Source organism: Bubalus bubalis, chromosome 21 (assembly GCF_019923935.1).
Source record: "Bubalus bubalis isolate 160015118507 breed Murrah chromosome 21, NDDB_SH_1, whole genome shotgun sequence".
NCBI lineage: Eukaryota > Metazoa > Chordata > Mammalia > Artiodactyla > Bovidae > Bubalus > Bubalus bubalis.
The window spans coordinates 54048754-54058791 of NC_059177.1; the positions used below are offsets into that span (position 1 = coordinate 54048754).

General features: G+C 47.9%; 1 long non-coding RNA gene across 1 annotated transcript; it reads left to right on the top strand.

Moving 5' to 3' along the window:
- Nucleotides 1-1661: 1661 nt before the first annotated feature.
- LOC112581234 lies at nt 1662-7957 on the top strand. The gene is made up of 3 exons (XR_006640422.1): nt 1662-2631; nt 4830-4910; nt 7838-7957. It is a non-coding gene; the product is annotated as an uncharacterized LOC112581234 (long non-coding RNA).
- Nucleotides 7958-10038: the final 2081 nt, after the last annotated feature.

Sequence of the window (10038 nt, forward strand, 5' to 3'; positions counted from 1 at the left end):
AGCCTGCTGGGCCAGGCCACACCCTGCAGTCGCCCAGCTCCGAAGCCTGGGGCGGGCAGCAGGAGCTCTGTGCACCCGGCCCTTCCTGTCCTGGCTGGCCCTCATATTCTCAGAGTGCAAGGGGGCTTTATATTCTCAGCTGGGCCCTCAGTGGGGTGTTAAGGACGAAAGATTAAGCAACCTACCAGGGAGTCTTGCTTCCTGGAACTCTGGGTGGGTAGCACACGGCAAGAGAAATTATGGTTCTTTTTCTTTTTAAAACTCCATTGCATTCCTGATTTTCTCTCCTCGGCTCTTGGGCAGCAGGGAAACGGGAGGAGTCTGTTTCCGAGTACAAGGTCAGGACAGGCCCGATTGTGGAGGCCGTGCCCTGGGTAGGCTGGGGAGGAGGTCCTAGAGGAGCCACTCAGAAGCCTAGAACCCTCTGCTCTGGGGCTTATCCTGCAGGAGCCACATGGGAGCCAGGCTGCATCCGGCCTGCCTGGGACTGTTCTCAGCCGGCCAGTCCCTCGGTCACTGCACCACGTGCCCCTGCCTTTGTGCAGCCCTGGGGGTGCGAGGCACCCTCTGTGCCAGCAGGGCTGCAGTGGCTTCTCCAGAGGCAAGTGGCCCACCGTCCCTCAATCTCTGAGCTAGAAAGCTGAGTGGAAGAAGCTGCCTGCTTTAACCACCTCTTGATATGTGATGTCCTTTTCCATTGATCTCCATGTGTTTGCTTAAAGCCTTCCTGGAACAAGCAGCTCATAGCTGGTTCCATCATTAGATGCTTGGCTTGTTATAAAGTCCTCCTGTGGTGAGGCAGTTACCTGGTGCACCAGAACAGTCATTTAAGGGGTGAGCAAATGTCAGCAATATACAGCCTTGACATACTCCTTTCCAGATTTGGAACCAGTCACCTTGCTTATTTAACTTATATGCAGAGTACATCATGCAAAATGCCGGGCTGGATGAACCACAGGCTGGAATCAAGATTGCCGGGAGAAATATCAATAACCTCAGATACGCAGATGACACCACCCTTATGGCAGAAAGCGAAGAAGAACTAAAGAGCCTCTTGATGAAGGTGAAAGAGGAGAGTGAAAAAGCTGGCTTAAAACTCAACATTCAGAAAACTAAGATCATGGCATCCAGTCCCATCACTTCATGGCAAATAGATGGGGAAACAATGGAAACAGTGACAGACTTTATTTTTGTGGGCTCCAAAATCATTGCAGATGGTGACTGCAGGCATGAAAGATAAGCTATGACCAATATAGACAGCATATTAAAAAGCTGAGGTGTTACTTTGCTGACAAAGGTCTGTATAGTCAAAGCTGTGGTTTTTACAGTAGTCATGTATGGATATGAGAGTTGGACCATAAAGAAAGGTGAGCGCTGAAAAAATCAATGCTTTTGAACTGTGGTGTTGGAGAAGATTCTTGAGAGTCCCTTGGACTGCAAGGAGATCCAATCAGTCCATCCTAAAGGAAATCAGTCCTGAATATTCATTGGAAGGACTTGATGCTGAAGCTGAAACTCCAATAGTTTGGCCACCTGATGTGAAGAACTAACTCATTGGAAAAGACCCTGATGCTGGGAAAGATTGAAGGCAGGAGGAGAAGGGGATGACAGAGGATGAGATGGTTCGATGGCATCCCTGACTCAATGTGCATGAGTTTGAGTAAACTCTGGGAGTTGGTGATGGACAGGGATGCCTGGTGTGCTGCAGTCCATGGGGTCGCAAAGAGTCAGACTCGACTGAGTGACTGAACTGAAATGTTGGCACCTGGCCTTCCTGTCCCTCTTTGATTGTCTCTTCTCCTTGGTCCTTCCCCTCTTCCTCCCAACTTTCCTTCTAAGATATGGTTCCTGGACTTTTTTTTTTATCTTCTTGAAAGCATCTTTGGATAGAATTCTGCTTGCCACAGTCCTCCCTGTGTTTGTGTTTGTGCGTGTTCTCAAGGAGTCTGCTGTGGACAGGGGCCTGTGTCTTCTGTGTTCAGAATGGACACGCCATTCAGAAAGGCACCCTTTGTAGACACCTAGCAGCCACATTTGCTGCCCGCGTTGAGCTTAGGGCTGTTAACCCCCTGGGTGCTCTTGTCCAGGCCTAGTTTTCCCCGGCCAGGTGAGGACCGTAATTTCAGCCCCCTGCAGTGGACTCACCACCAGCCCTGGTGGGGCCTGGGGAGTTCACCCTCCCAGCATAAAAGACCTTCTCGTGGACCGTCCCCCAGGCCTCTACCAGCCGGAAGGGCACCAAGCAGGGGGCGCTTCAGCCAGGAGATCCATGCGGGGTTACTGTTCACAAGTGAAAGGAAAGGTCTGTGCGCTCACACCCCACCCTCCGGGCCCAGTCTTCTCCCATCAGTTTCCCTGCACAAAGAATCATTTTGGCAGCAAAACCAGAGGCAGAAAAATCTGAAGAGGGCCCCGAAAGGCACATTTCAGTTTTGTTTTCTCCCTCTCGAGCTGCCGGAGATCTGAGTTATAAAACAAGCGCTGGCGCCCCACCCACGTCGTGCACGGATGAAAACATCCCCCACCCCCACCCTCGTCGCGCACAGATGTTTCCTCTTAGCTCCGCTGGCCTTGGTCAACAGAAACGTGCCCCGCCTATGGAGCAGAGAACTTTCCACACTCTGTTCAAAGGTAAGAACATCCAGGCTGCGCATCTCCAAGAATACTGCAAGAGCCAAAGACCAGCATCCTGTTACATGGTCTCATGGCCCTCGTTAGGAAAGGCACTCGGTCCTTTTCGAAGCTTTTGTTGGCCTGGTTCTGTCATTCATGCAGCGAGTACTGCCTCTGCCCCTGTGTGCTAGGCCCTCGGGCACGCACAGCGCGGGAGGCGGTGCACCATCAGCCCAGGTTCTCGGCTCCGTGAGGCCACATTTCTGGTTGTTTTGTCCCTAAAGGTCAGCAGTACCCTAGCGGAAAGAGAACTGGGAGCCTTGGATTCTAAGCGGAGCTCAGACATCCAGCACTTGGGTCTTCTGGGGCAAGTTATTCCAGACCCAGATATCTCTTTCATAAAACAGGGTAATAATCTCTACCCTGCCTACACAATGGGATTTAAAAAAAAAAACTTTTTACTTTATATTGGAGTATCGTCGAACAGTGTTGTGATAGTTTCCGGGTCTCATGTATCCGTTCTCCCCCAAGGTCTCCTCTCATCCAGACTGCCACATAGCATTGAGCAGAATGTCATGTTATACAGCAGGTCCTTTTGGTTATCCACTTTGAATACAGCAGTGTGTACGTGTCCATCCCAAACTCCCTCTCTCTTGCCCCCATTCTTCCCATCCCCCAACCATGAGTTTGTCGTCTAAGTCTATGAGTCTGTTTCTTCCCTAAGTTCATTTGTGTCATTTCTTCATAGACTTCGCATATAAGGGATGTCGTCCAGTACATCTCTGCACAGTGGAACCCTGGGTGTGAGGTGGCCGGGCCGCCTGTAATGGTGTGGGAGGCTGGAGGACGTGGGTGAGACGTGCACAGCCCTCAGGGCTCCTCGGCCTCTGTCCGCCGCCTTCCTCCTCCCACCCTAGGGCTGAGACACTAAATGACCTGACCTGTAAATCTGGGAGGAGTCAGTCTTGCATGTGCAGCCCAGTTCTGCACTTACCTGATGTCTTCAGCTGTTAATAGCTCACGCAGGAATAGAAAATCTGATTAGCTGTGTAGGATACTATAGATGGGCATCTGCCTTTTTGACACCTTTTCCCCAACCCTCCACAAATGGCCTTAAAATTCAACAAATATAAACCCAGTTGTGCATTTAGGGATCCTAAAAATTTCACATTATTACACTAGCCATGCACAACCTCTCTAAGTTTTGCTGCTTTCTCTTTTCCCTCATAGAACCCCTCTCTGTGTACCAGGTCTGATCCTTAGCCTGTGTCCAGAATCTGTGGGTCCCCAGGGAAGAAATGGGCTGGTGGCAGACTGCTCCCATCCAAAGCTGTGCCTCCTCTGGAATTTTTCAGAGAACAAGCTTTTTTTCATTGATTTTCTCTATTGATTTTCTGTTTTCAATTTCATTGACATCTATATTGCTATGTTGATTTTTTATAATTTCTCTCTCTCTGCTGACTTTGGATTTAATTTGCTCTTCTTTTTCTAATTTCCTAAGGTGTGAGCTTAGATGATTGGTTTTAGATCTTTTGTCTTTCCTAATGATTTAAATTTCCTTCTAAGCACTGCTTTTGCTTAGCACTCCTGGTACACAGAGAGGGGTTCTATGAGGGAAAAGAGAAAGCAGCAAAACTTAGAGAGGTTGTGCATGGCTAGTGTAATAATGCGAAATTTTTAGGACCCTAAATGCACATCCATCCCACAAATTTGATAAGTAGTGTTTTTATTTTCATTTAGTTCAAAATATGAGATTTCATTTGAGATTTTTTTCTTTGACCCAAGTATTACTTAAAACTGTGCTGTTTAATCTCCAAGTGTGTGTGTGGTTTCCAGCTATCTTTCTGTGATTGATTTATAGTATAATTCTATCATGGTCTGGGAGCAGGTCATTGTGATTTCTATTCTATTAGACTTGTTAAGGTGCATTTTATGGTTCAGAATGTGGTCTGTCTGCATGAATGTTTCCAAGAGAGCTTGAGACGAATATGTGTCCAGCTGTTGATGGATAAAGCAGTCTATGGGTGCTAAGTCCCTTCAGTAGTGTCCAGCTCTTTGCAACACTATGGACTGTCTTTGCAACCCACCAGGCCCTTCTGTCCATGGGATTCCTTCAAGCAAGAATACTGAAGTGGGTTGCCGTGCCTTCCTTCAGCAGAATCTCCCCCCCCACCCAGGGATCAAACTTCCATCTCTTACGTCTTCTGCATTGGCAGGTGGGTTCTTTACCACTAGCACTACCTGGGAAGCCCAGAAGCAGTCTGTAGATGTCCATTATATCCAGATTGATGCTGTTGGTGAGTCCAAACACATCCTTACCAATTTCCTGCCTGCTCCATCTGTTTATCTCTGACAGAGCGATGTTGAATTCTCCAGTTATGATGGTGGATTCGTGTATTCCTCCTTGCTGTTCTGTCAAAGTTTTTTACCTCATGTATTTTAATGCTGTGTTGTTAGGCATATACATGTTACAGATTTTTATGTCTTCTTGGATTTTTATGTCTTTTTATTTTTATGTCTTTATCATTACGTAATGTTCCTCTTTATTCCTGATAACTTTCCTTGCTCTGAAGTCTCCTCTGTCTGAAATTAATATAGCTACTGTAGCTTTGTTTTGATGAATGTTACCATGGTTTATCTTTCTTCCTCTATTTACTTTTATTCTATATGTGTCTCCTGTTTAAAGTGAGCTTCACGAAGCTTTATTGATTTTTCTGGACTTGCCTGTGGGCCTCCCCACTTTGGGGAGCAGTGGTTGCCTTGGGTCCTCACTTATCTTCCAGCTCTGAGGAGGCCTGCTGCTCTTCCAGCCTGTTCAGTTCTGGCTCCTCCTCCTCATTTACTCCAGGGGCCAGTGAGGCCCAACTTCAGGGGCTGTCCCAGCAGTGAGTTAAGAAAACTTCAGATGTCTGTGCCAGGACATTAGGCCCCACCCAGCCCTGACCCTGGTCCAGCGAGGCCCAACTTCAGGGGCTGTCCCAGCAGTGAGTTAAGAAAACTTCAGATGTCTGTGCCAGGACATTAGGCCCCGCCCAGCCCTGACCCTGGTCCAGTGAGACCCAACTTCACAGGCCGTCCCAGCAGTGAGTTAGGAAAACTTCAGATGTCCGTGCCAGGACATTAGGCCGCTGCCCAGCCCTGACCCTGGCCCAGCACCCTCAGAGCCACTCCCAGCTCTGTTTCCTTGGTACCTGCCAAGCCAGGTCTTGCAACTATTTTGATGAGTCATGTCTTTCTTCCCAGGGCAGTGCCTGTGTTTCCCTGCTCAGGCTGCGCTGTCATCAGTCCCTAGTTATGGGCCTGGAGCCAAGGAGGGAAGGTGTTATCACTTTATGAGAAATCTGCCTCAAGTATGGTGCCTGTGTGGAAACTGGTATAGTGTTTCTCTGGGGAACGCTTCTCTAAGGGTGGGAGTTTCTTCTGCCTGCCCAAAGCATCCAGAGGAATATGAGGGACCAAGATGCTGTCTTACTCGCAGGTCAGAGTCCCTTTCTTTCCTGACCAAAGCCCTGTCTCTGACAGAGGACCCTGCCAAGGGTATCCCTTTAGTTTCCTGCGCTGCTTGGCCATTCTCACACAAGCACTGATACTGGGATGAATTTCTGTTTTTACTCTTTGGTGACATTTCCAGAACTCAATTATTAGGTCAACGGGCATGAAATTTTTAAGACTGTTAATACACACTGCCAGACTATCTTCAAAAAATATTGAATAGCATAGATTTACACTCAACCGGCAGTTATAAGAATGCCGGGAGAAATATCAATAACCTCAGATATGCAGAAGACACCACCCTTATGGCAGAAAGTGCAGAGGAACTAAAAAGCCTCTTGATGAAAGTGAAGGAGGAGAGTGAAAAAGTTGGCTTAAAGCTCCAAGTTCAGAAAACTAAGATCATGGCATCCGGTCCCATCACTTCATGGCAAATAGATGGGGAAACAGTGGAAACAGTGCCAGACTTTATTTTTTTGGGTTCCAAAATCACTGCAGATGGTGATTGCAGCCATGAAATTAAAAGATGCTTACTCCTTGGAAGGAAAGTTATGACCAACCTAGATAGCATATTCAAAAGCAGAGACATTACTTTACCAACAAAGGTCCATCTAGTCAAGGCTATGGTTTTTCCAGTGGTCATGTATGGATGTGAGAGTTGGACTGTGAAGAAAGCTAAGTGTTGAAGAATTGATGCTTTTGAACTGTGGTGTTGGAGAAGACTCTTGAGAGTCCCTTGGACTGCAAGGAGTTCCAACCAGTCCATTCTGAAGATCAGTCCTGGGTGTTCTTTGGAAGGAATGATGCTAAAGCTGAAACTCCAGTACTTCAGCCACCTCATGTGAAGAGTTGACTCATTGTAAAAGACTCTGATGCTGGGAGGGATTGGGGGCAGGAGGAGAAGGGGACGACAGAGGATGAGATGGCTGGATGGCATCACCGACTTGATGGACGTGAGTCTGAGTGAACTCCGGGAGTTGGTGATGGACAGGGAGGCCTGGCGTGCTGCAATTCATGGGGTTGCAAAGCGTCAGACACGACTGAGCAACTGAACTGAACTGGCAGTTATGGGAGACCACTGCCTTTACTGAGCAAAACGCAAACTGCTGTCAATTTTCGAAATTCATGTGCTTTGTAGACTTGAATTTACACGATTTGAGAAACCAAGGAATCAGAGAAACAATAAAAGCAATTAGAATATTCTGTAACACTCCATTCCTTCCATGCCCACCCTCACTGAGCCCCCCGCCCACAGGCTCCCGATTGCCTTCTGGCTGATTTAGTTCTTCTCCCCAACACTGATTTAATGGCCACTAAAGACAGCTCTAGTTCTGGATGAAGTAGTGGATTTCTCTGGGACAATATTTTCCCAAGTCTTTGCCAGTCTCTGCCTTCAGTTCTCTTTCCTTATTCTGAGAGCTGTAGTAATCAGACAATTCCAGGAAAGCCTCTCTGCGAGAGACCCTGCTCACTTTGTATTTTGTTTCATTTGTGATGGACGCTTCTTCCAGGTAGGGTGGCCCTCAAGGAAAGGTATGGATGGGGCGGTAGAGACAGATGCTGACATCTGCTTCTCCCCTTCATCTGCACTGGAAGTGCTCTGCCAGCAGGCCCAGGCGGGTAGCTGTAGCACAGCTGGACTGGGAAAGCCTCACCTGTCTGTCACAACTCTCTGATGTCTTTAATCATTGAAACTGAAGGCTTCTCAACTGTGTTCACGTTCTGGTTGCAGCTGCGCAGCCCCACTGTTAATGCTCCATCACGGGCAGCCAACCAGTGCCAGAGGAAGAGGAACAGGCAGATCGCCACCTCGCTGGCAGCACTGTGGTGGCACCCCTGAGGACTCTCACTGGAAAAAAAGCAAAAGAAAGCCCCGGCTGTTCTCTCCACATGGCAGCAGCTCCAAGTCTAGGCAGCCGCTTCTCTCCACTGGGCACACCTGGCCAGGCTGGAGGGGAGGTGCCCATGCCAGGATCTCTGCAGTCAGTCTGCAAGGGCTTCAGCTCACATTATGTTCTTTCCATCTGGCAATAAAAATTCCTAACTCCTTACCCTGTTTGTTTAATGAAATGCAGCGAGTAAATGCCAGGCTGAAACACTCTCCTTCATGAATCAGCTCCTTCCCCAGGGCTGTCTTGAAGATCCATTGGGGAGTTTCAATTCCCCCGGGAAAAGGAATACAAAGACTGCTTCAACCCATGAATAGACGAATAATTCCAACACGCTATCCTGTGAGTAGAACACAGGCTCATAGAAGGCATGTTCTGATGGCCAGAAGAATGGCCTCCCCTTCTGTCCCCAGAGTATGAAGGCGGGCTGAGTAATCAAATGACAACATCTCTAAAGCAGCCTCCTTAATACTGATAAAACATGGAAATCTTACAAAACACCAGGGAGTGGTTATAAAACATGAAGCAATTTCCAAACAAGAATGATAAGAAAGGCTGGCTACAGACCAGACCCTAGGGGAGCTTGGCTGGGATCTCTTAGAGGGTAAGAAGCAAGACTGGGCTTCCCCAAAACTCGGGAAGGCTCACCGGCCAGGCAGAAGCCCTGGGTTGGTACCCAGGGCAGAATGCCTTTTCCATCTCCTCAACCAGGAGGCCCCCAAATGCACGAGTTGCATTTATATTGTGTGTGAGTCTCATCTTAAAAGCTCTAAAGGGGAGAAAATTGACAATATATATATCATAAGCAGATGGTGATTGCAGCCATGAAATTAAAAGATGCTTACTCCTTGGAAGGAAAGTTATAACCAACCTAGATAGCATATTCAAAAGCAGAGACATTACTTTGCCAACAAAGGTCCGTCTAGTCAAGGCTATGGTTTTTCCAGTGGTCATGTATGGATGAGCGAGTTGGACTGTGAAGAAGGCTGAGCGCCGAAGAATTGATGCTTTTGAACTGTGGTGTTGGAGAAGACTCTTGAGAGTCCCTTGGACTGCAAGGAGATCCAACCAGTCCATTCTGAAGGAGATCAGTCCTGGGTGTTCTTTGAAAGGAATGATTCTAAAGCTGAAACTCCAGTACTTTGGCCATCTCATGCAAAGAGTTGACTCATTAGAAAAGACTCTAATGCTGGGAGGGATTGGGGGCAGGAGGAGAAGGGGACGACAGAGGATGAGATGGCTGGATGGCATCACCGACTTGATGGACGTGAGTCTGAGTGAACTCCAGGAGTTGGTGATGGACAGGGAGGCCTGGCGTGCTACGATTCATGGGGTTGCAAAGAGTTGGACACGACTGAGCGACTGAACTGAACTGAACTCCTTAGAAGGAAAGTTATGACCAACCTAGACAGCATATTAAAAAACAGAGACATTACTTTGCCAACAAAGGTCTGTCTAGTCAAGGCTATGGTTTTTCCAGTGGTCATGTATGGATGTGAGAGTTGGACTATAAAGAAAGCTGAGCACCAAAGAATTGATGCTTTTAAACTGTGGTGTTGGAGAAGATTCTTGAGAGTCCCTTGGACTGCAAAGAGATCCAACCAGTCCATCCTAAAGGAGATCAGTCCTGAATATTCATTGGAAGGACTGATGTTGAAGTTGAAACTCCAATACTTTGGCCACCTGATGCGAAGAGCTGACTCATTCAAAAAGACCCTGATGCTGGGAAAGATTGAGGGCAGGAGGAGAAGGGCACGACAGAGGATGAGATGGTTGGATGGCATCACTGACTCAATGGACATGGGTTTGGGTTAACTCTGGGAGTTGGTGATGGACAGGGAGGCCTGGCGTGCTGTGGTTCGTGGGGTCGCAAAGAGTCGGATACGACTGAGCGACTGAACTGATACTGATATCATAAGCATGTCCTTTGAACTATTTTTCTGCTAGGTCTTATTTTTGTGTGTGTGTGTTTGTTGTTCTGATCTCCTGCAGCAGGAGACAAGTCTCCCTGGGGAGGCCCGGGACCAGAGTCCTCCACTGGAGC